Raw genomic sequence first — 8526 nt, forward strand, 5'->3', positions numbered from 1 at the left:
TCCACTTATAAGCAAATTTCATAACTTCACCTCTCCTAACAGCTGCATAGTATTCCATTGTGTAGATGTACCAGAGTATAATATTGCATAAATATTAACTCTGCGCCCCGGGGGTGCCAGCACTGATCCCACTGTGCCCACGGGATGCCCAGGAAGCACAGGTCAGACAAACAAATATGTGGGGAGGGGAGAACTGCCTCAGAGTGGGGGGTCCTCAGGGTGCCCAGGGCTAAAACAAGTCTCTCATGATTTTATTTACCTTATAGATTGATTTTTTTACATTTGTTTAAGTTTGGAGGCACAGCTAGCAGTGCTCAGGGCTTATTCCTGACTCTGTGCTCAGGAGTGATCCCTGGTGGTCCTCAGGGGCCTACATCTGGTGCCAGGGATGATTTAAACGAGGGTCTCGGCTGCTGCGGCTCTGAGCAAAACAAGTACCCGGCCTCCTGTGAGATCCCCTCAGCCCATGATTTTATTTTGAATTTTCAGAACCTTCTCATAAAAACTTACAGGAGAGAGTACAGCAAGCAAACACACTTTTTTTTTTCTTTTTGGGTCACACCCAGTGATGCTCAGGGGTTCTTCCTGGCTCTGCACTCAGGAATTACTCCTGGTGGTGCTTGGGGCACCATATGGGATGCCGGAGATCAAACCTGGGTCTGCTGCGTGCAAAGCACATGCCCTACCCGCTATATTATCGCTCCAGCCCCAGCAAGCAAACATACTTGCCTTGCATGTGGCCAACCTGGGGTTTGATCCTCAGCACAGCTGGACACGGGCCCTCCCCAGAGAACAAATGAAACTCAAGCTTTTTCTGTGTAGCGTAGAATTAGCCTTTGGGGTAGAGGGGGGCACCCCCGGTGGCACTCTGTGCTCAGGAAACCACAGGGAGAGGCCAGGGATCAAACCCAAGGTCGCCTACATGCAAAGCAAGCACCTTAACTCCTGTACTGTCTCTGCAGCCCTGAAATGAGCCCCCTTTGTTTCTGGGCCACACCCGGCGGTACTCAGGGCTTACTCCAGGCTCTGCATTCTGGGCTCACTCATGGTGGGCTTGGGGGACCACATGGGGTGCTGGGAATCGAACTCAGGTCTGCCACGTGCAAGGCAAACACCTCACCCACTACACTGTCTCTCTGGCCCAAAGTGGGTCCTTTTGAAGCAAAGAGTGACCTTTGTTATTCATGACTCTGTGTACCGCTGCTGCTCTGCTCTTCCCTGACGTTTCCATCATTCCAAAAGGAAACTGTGTATCCTCAGTGTTGTTGCTCCTATCTCCCCTCCCGCAGCCCTGGGAGCCCCTACTCTACCTTCCGTCTCTATGACTGACAGGTTCACACAAAGCCTTTTCTTAGAACAGCTCTTGTGCAAGGGTCGGGATGTGGCTCAAGGACCGAGCACATGCTCTGCATATGTGAATCCCTGGGTTCGAGTCCCAGCACTGCACTGCCTCTGGAGTGCTGCTGGGTTGGGCGTGAAAAGAGACGGGGGGCGGGGGTGGAAGAGAGAGAGGGAAAGAGACGGGGGAGACAGACAGGGAGAGACACAGGGAGAGAGAGATTTCTTTGGGGGGGATGGGGAAGGGAGTTTGGGCCACATCTGTTTGTGCTCAAGGTTTACTCCTGGCTCAGTGCTCAAGAATCACTCCCAGTGGGGCTCGGGGGACCATATGGGGTGTCAGGATCAAACCAAACCTGGCGCCTGTAAGGCAAGCGCCCTCCCCCCCTCCCCGTAGTATCTCTCTGGTTCCCAAATATTGGATTTTTAAGGTAGTGCAACCCTAAAGGGTACCCCAGAATCCAGAACCTCAAGCCTGGTGCTAGGGACCCATTTTCCAGAGGACACGGGAGCAGCTGCCAGGGAGGGAAGGTGCTGGACCCCGAGCTCTCCAGGGTCTACTGATGCCCCCGGTGTGCAGTCGGCTAAGTTCCCACTGACGTCCCACAGGGGGGCAGCCACTTCCGAGGGGCTCAGGGTCTCTGTCGGGGGAGGGGTGGGGCGACAAGGCCGCCAGTGGGAAGCCCCGACGGCTCTGGACGGGTGCGTGAAGCATGCACGGGCCTCCAGACCCCGCTGTGCGCCCCCTAGGGCTCCATGGGAGGGGGCTGTGCGGGGGCGTGCAATCCCCGGCCATCCGCAGGGACCCCTCCCCTGGAGCCCGCGCTGCCTCTGGCTTTCGTTTCTGTCTGAGCCATCAGCCGATCTGTGAAATATCTCCCCGCTCCCCAGCGCAGGTGTAAAAAGGCCGAAGGACATGCGGTGAATGATTAACCAGACGCAGTCGGGCTCGGAGCCGACACGGAGACCCGCAGACCCTGGGGGCTCAGGAACGAGCTGGGGCGGCGCGAGGAGAGCGGAGGGGGCCCAGGGGCACCCGCGCTGCCCGCAGCTGTCTCCCCACCCCGTCCACGCGAAGGGCCGAGACCATGGAAAGGGGGAACCGGGCAGACACCCTCCGAGCCTCCTTCCTGCCTTATTCAATGCCGCCAAGTGCAGGGACTCGGCACATGTCCTGGCTCTGTGTCTCCCAGGAAATCTTGGGGCGTGAGCCCCCGGTACTCTCCAGGTACGCTCCCTGTGCCACGCATGCGCAGAGCAGATGGTCCCAGGCCTTCCCTGCCAACTTCCTCTGCCCGTTCTCCAGATGAGAAAACTGAGGCCCAGAGCAGAGGGGCAACCTGCTCCCGGCGGCAGGCATGAGCCCCCACTCTCCCCACCTGCAGTTCGGGGGCTTTCCCTTTTTCCTTTCAAAACCGTCCCCTCTGCTCCCTTCCTTCCCTTCGTGACAGACCGGACAGGACGGCGCTCACCGGGGGCTGCCACTTGGCTGCACGTGCCAGGGATCACGGCTTTCCTCGGTGCCAGGGGCCCCCGAGGGGCAGCCCTGCTGGATGGCACTCCGCGTGCGGGCTGGTGCCCGGGATCAAAACCAAGTCTCTTGTCTGCGAGGCTGGGCTCAGCCCTGAGGCCCCAAAACCCCTTTGTCTGCTGTTTTTTATTTTGGGGGGTGGGTCACACCCGGTGGCGCTTGGGGGACCGTGCAGTGCACAGCCCGTGCGCCAGGCCACACCGCCCTCTCTGGGCTCAGCTCCAGTCCTGACATGCTGGCGCGTGAGTGGCTCCCCCCACCTCCCCAGGCCCTCACTTCTGTTCCGTAAAATGGGCTCCGAGGGGGTAGCGTGCACCCCCTGAACCCACCCTGTGTCCTGGCCGGGGCTACTGAGCTCTCCCGGGGCAGCGCGTACCTTGGCAGGTCTCTGCAACGTGAACCCCAGATTCTAGCCTTGTGTCACCGGGAACAAGGCGGTGGCAGCAGGGCAGGGACGCGCCCAGACTCCGGGGGGGGGGGTTGGTTGCCCTCCTTCAAGGCCTCCCTCCTGGGCGCCCCGGGCTGCATTTCCCCCCCAGCCCCCTCCCTCCGGGCCTGATTCCAAGTGTGAGGGTTCAAGAGCGGGAAGAGGCAGCCAAGGAGCAGGCTGGGAAGGCGCGTTCCTCCCCTCCCTGCTGGAATTCCTTCCGTCCCTGGAATCCGACATAAAGGCCCCTTTTCACTGCTGTGAGGTCACAGCATGCAGATGGCGAAGGGGAAGAAAGACAGTTCCCCAGGGATCAGGCCGCTGGGTCTGAAGGCACTGCATGCACCCTCGCGGTGACCGTCGCCCCCGCCCTGGCCCCCAGACAGCGCCCAGAGACCGCTCCGAGGGGCTGGTGGGGCTACGTGACCCCGTGGAGGGGGGGGGTGCCCAGAAACCCCGGGTACAGGGGAGAGGGAGGGCAGAACTGGAGACAGTGGGTGAGGGTCTGTGTCCACACCAGCGAGTCCTGCTTGAGGCACAGATGTCCACAGGCTCCATCCCTCTCCAAAGCTGCCCAGAGTGGATCAGTGGGTGAGTCTGGGAAAGTGCACAAAGGCAGGCCGTGCCGAAGGAAGAGTCGTGGATGTCACCGGCACAGAGAGTCGAGCCGCTGGCCTCATGTTTTCTTCCCCCCGGTCGTCTATTTTCCCAAACGGCTGTCTGGCTGTCCAACACTCAGAAACCCAAAGGAAGCGGAACAGCAAAAGGCCGCCCAGGGGGGTCTCAGACTGGGCCTGGCCACCCAACACCTGCTCGCTCCAAGGCACCTCACTGACGCCCCCCACCCACCCACCCACCCACTGACCCTCCCCCCCAGAGCTCTGCATCCTGGCCTCCCTCCAAGAGGATGGCCGAGGAAAGTTCCGGAGCATGTGGATGCTGCTTCCTAAGAATGACGTCAGCAAAAGAAAATGAGAGAGAGAGGAAAAAAAAAAAACCCAAAAACGTGGAAACAAGGACTATTTTTACCTCCCCAAATCACAAGTGAGACGGGAGCGGACTCCCTCAACGCCAGAAATGAAGCCGAGCTCCAGATGAGATGGCTTATTCCGCACCTTAAACGAACACGCACCCCTGGGCAGCTTGCGAACGTTCCTTGATTTCCAGAGCACGCCCGGAGGAGAGCAAACTCCCTCTGAACGCCAGGGCACACTCTGCAGGCCGCACCCCGCACCCAGGCCGCTCGGGTCCTCGTGCACCGTAGTTCTCTGGTCCCGGGGCGCCGAAATCACGGAGAGGAGAACAGAGACAGGACTGCGTGGGAGGCAGGTGCCAGGCCCCGGAGGCGAGCACTTTAGGGGGCCCCCGACTTTAGGGGGATCTGCTCATGATCACCAACTTCCCCAACTGTGCCCAGAGCTGCCAATGTGATTCACGTCCAAGGCTCACTGGGGTCTGCACACCCCACCCTCTTTCGGCCCCTGGCTCGGCCTGACCCAGGAGCGGAAGGGAACAGCCTTTTCTTTGGGACAATTGTTTTGACACTTCCCTTCTGAAACCAATCTTTGGCACTTGGAAAGGAAACTAAAAAAAAAAAAATACCGCTCACTGCGGCCCTTTCCATCCCGAGGGCTGACCCTGGGTGTCCACACCAGAGGGGTGACAGTGCAGCGGGAGAGGGGGGAACTGAGCCGTCAGGGAGGGCTGGGGCCCTCTCCCGGGGAGGCCGCAGCCCAGTGAGGACCCTGTCCATTTCTGCAGGAGGACAGGCTGACCTGGCTCCGGAGGGTCACATGCTTCAGCTCCGGAATCAGAGACACGAGGTCACGTCCAGATCATGACATTTGCTCATGTCTGACTGCATCTGGTTGTGGAACCTGTGTGTGCCATCCTCTTCCTCCCTGTAAGACCAGGATGACGGCGCTGACCCTGAGCCCCCGGCCAGGCCTGTGACACTATGACACGGGCCCCTTCCATCTGCCTTCAGTGCATTAGAATCTCGGGACTGTCCAGAACACGGGGTTCAAGCCCGGGGTGGGCTTCAGCGTCATCACCACCCCTGACACAGTATTTATTTATTTATTTATTTGCTTTTTGGGTCACACCTAGTGATGTTCAGGGGTTACTCCTGGCTCTGCACTCAGGAATCACTCCTGGCGGTGCTCGGAGGACCATATGGGATGCTGGGAATCGAACCTGGGTCAGCCACGTGGTAGGCAAATGCCCTCCCCATTGTGCCATCGCTCCAGCCCCTTGTTACAATCTTTAGTCTTTGAGTCCCCCCCCCCCCGCCGTTTCCTGCACCATAAGATGAATCTCCATTCTGAAAGTGCTCCATCTCTTAAAGCAGCGGAAAGGGTGTGTTAATTCGGTACTGAAAGCTTCTCGGGTCCCACCTGGCACATGGCTTGGCCCTGAAATGGTAGCCGAGTACACAGGTGGTGTGACAGAACAGTTGAGCTCAATATCCAAACCACAGCGTCAACAATACTGGAAACAAGAGATCCAGATTCCAGCAACTGAACCCAATAAAGGCACCAGGTCAAGGTGGCAGGGCTGGGGCTGGGGGCCTGGGCACCCTGGCGGAGGGAAAAAAGCCACTCGTGGTGGGCTTGGTGCTGGAATATGTCACTGTCACTGTATCAGTGTAATCCCGTTGCTCATTGATTTACTCGAGCGGGCACCAGAAACGTCTCCATTGTGAGACTTGTTGTTACTGTTTTTGGCATATTGAATACGCCACAGGTAGCTTGCCAGGCTCTGCCATGCGGGCGGGATACTCTCAGTAGCTTGCTGGGCTCTCTGAGAAGGACGGAGGAATCGAACCTGGTTCGGCCGCGTGCAAGGCAAACGCCCTACCCGCTGTGCTCCAGCCTGGGGCTGGAACCCAATACATCCAAAACCCAGATATAACTTCGGAATAACGTTAGCAATTACGATGCTCTGGTAACATTTAAAATATTCAAAAGAGAAGTGGTGGTCGTTCGCTATGCAGCATATGGCGCAGGGGGGAGGTATGAGGACCCCAGAACCGCACCCCTTCCCCCACCCCCTGCAGACAGCCGGTGTCCCGTGAATGTGCCTCTCTTTTCCCCACCAGGCCAGACCTGACCCAGCCTGAAGCCCAGAACCACCTGGGCCAGCGGCCCCCGCTGAGCCTGAAGTTCTGAAGGGCTAGAAAAGACATTTTCGTCATTTCCAAGCAGACGCGACAGCAGAGCCTGACAAACCACAAGGACCATTTTAAATCCTGGGCCTTTTCTTCTGGGAAGTTAGGCAAGAACCTTCCCAAATGTTTGCCCGTGGGGCTCTCTGCCAGCGAGTGACTCATGCACGGCTCCCCACAGGCCTATTTTATTTGGGGGTGGGGGACCGAGGGAGGGCCCAGCCTGGGGGGGGGAAGGGGCGGCCACATTCCCTGCAAACTTAGAAGGTAGGTGGGGTTTCCCCCAACACACACACACACACACACACACACACACACTTCTTTTTTCTTTTCTTTTCATTTTTTTTTTTCAAACCTAGGACAAAAAAGAAAAAAAGAATGTGGGTCTTTTTGTTTCCTTCCAGGTTTTGTTTGCTGAAAGAAGATGTCCAAAGTTCACTGGGAGAGCTTGAGGCTCTGGGAACGGCGCTCCCAGTCTGCTGCCTGGCTTTCAATGAAAATTTTCTTTCCCTCAACAATACCTTTTTTTAAAAAAAAAAAAAAAAAAAAAGTCTCCCTGGCTCCCCTACCGCTAGCACACACAAGACCCCGACTCTGGCAGTACGACCCCTTCCCCAAAGTAGGTAGGAGTTGCACAACTCAGAGATGAGGACAGCTTACGGCAACCTTCAATGCAAAGAGTGTCAACATTTATAAAGCACAACAAAACAGGCTGGGCCTGGGAAGTCTGTCCCCAAAGCTGCAGGGTTCGCTGCCGCCTGGCCACCTTCAGCAGGTGAGGACCTCTCTCTACTCAGCCATGCACAGAGAGACCCCAGATCGAGACACCAGTGTCCTGGACCCTGATCGTCCCAGAGGCACTGGCTGGCAGGCCCGGGAGTGGAATAAGGGTAAACACGCCAGGCTTGGAGAAGAGCAAGAAGGAAGGTAAGAAAGTAACCAGCGGGGCTAGACACAGCGTTTCACAGCCCGCAAGCCCCCGAGCAGGGCAGTGCAGGGCCTGCTTGGAGAGCGTCCAGCCAGGGGTCCTGCCCAGGCCACACATTCAGGCCTGTCCCCGCTGCCAGGCCCATCCGGAACCCACTCGGGGCTTGCTCCTCTCGGTGGGCTGCCTGGCACGGGGACACTTCACTGACGGGGCCCGGGGGGAGGGGGAGCTCTGCATTGATCAACACCGCGGCGCGCTCCGGGGCACGGGTGACCCGCGCACACACCCACAAGTCCCGCACACAACTTGGGCACGGGCACACGCACGGGCACACGCGCGGGCGCGCACACGCCCTTCCCGTGGGCACAGGCACGGGCGCCACGTGAGGCGCGCCTGGCACGCTCCGGGGCACCTCGGGGAGCCCCCTGAAGGGGAGCGGCGGGACGCAGGCCACGTCTCGGCCCTCCCGCGCGCGCCCCGCGCCCCCCACCGCCGCGGGGTGGACGGGAGGAGGACGCCGCCGGCGCCGTGGCCACTCACCACCCCCACCCCCCCCCGGCGCCCCGGCCGCGCGGCCCCCCTGCCCCTGCACGCCCGGATCCCCACCCACCCACCCAAGTCCCGGTTAGGCCTGGGCCGGGTCCCACGCAACTCACCGCGCGCCGGCGGGCTCGGCTGGAGCGCGGGCCACGGGCGCGGGACCCCGCGGGCGCCGGCCGCAGCGGAGGGTCCCGCACGCTCGTCCGCCGGTTCCGCCGCCCAGTGCGCGGGCCCGCGCGCGCGCTCCCGCCCCTCCCCGCCGCGGGGCCGCGCCGCCCCCTGCGCGTACGCGCGCGCGCGCTGCCGCCGCCAGCCCGCCCGCCGTTGGGGGGTGCCCGCGCCGCGGCGGGGCCCCTCTTTAATTCACAAGCTCTGGACCGTAGTCCACTCTGTCCAGGGCCCGCCTCCTCGAGGCAGAAATGGGGAAACTGAGAGCCAGGCTCGCTCTGGGGGGCCGAGAGCGGGGGCACGCAGCATCCCCTACCCTTTGCTCTGCTCTGCACACTTGGGGCGATGGTCACCCCGGAGCCCGCGGTCATTGCCGACACTCAATTAGGCGCCGAGGGAGTCCCCACGTGGTGCAGGGCCCGTCCGGA

The 8526-nt window shown here is 60.1% G+C and overlaps 1 protein-coding gene across 2 annotated transcripts in view; it reads right to left on the reverse strand.

Moving 5' to 3' along the window:
* The window catches only part of NEK6 (NIMA related kinase 6), a 58178-nt gene extending 50013 nt beyond the window's left edge, over nt 1-8165 (reverse strand). For both annotated transcript variants that reach the window (XM_055123726.1, XM_055123725.1), the window contains exon 1: nt 8047-8165. The gene's annotated coding sequence lies outside the window, so the exon portion shown is untranslated. The remainder of the gene's footprint in view (nt 1-8046) is intronic.
* Between the last annotated feature and the right edge of the window lie 361 nt (nt 8166-8526).

This window comes from Sorex araneus, chromosome 1 (assembly GCF_027595985.1).
Source record: "Sorex araneus isolate mSorAra2 chromosome 1, mSorAra2.pri, whole genome shotgun sequence".
In the NCBI taxonomy this organism is placed as follows: Eukaryota; Metazoa; Chordata; class Mammalia; order Eulipotyphla; family Soricidae; genus Sorex; species Sorex araneus.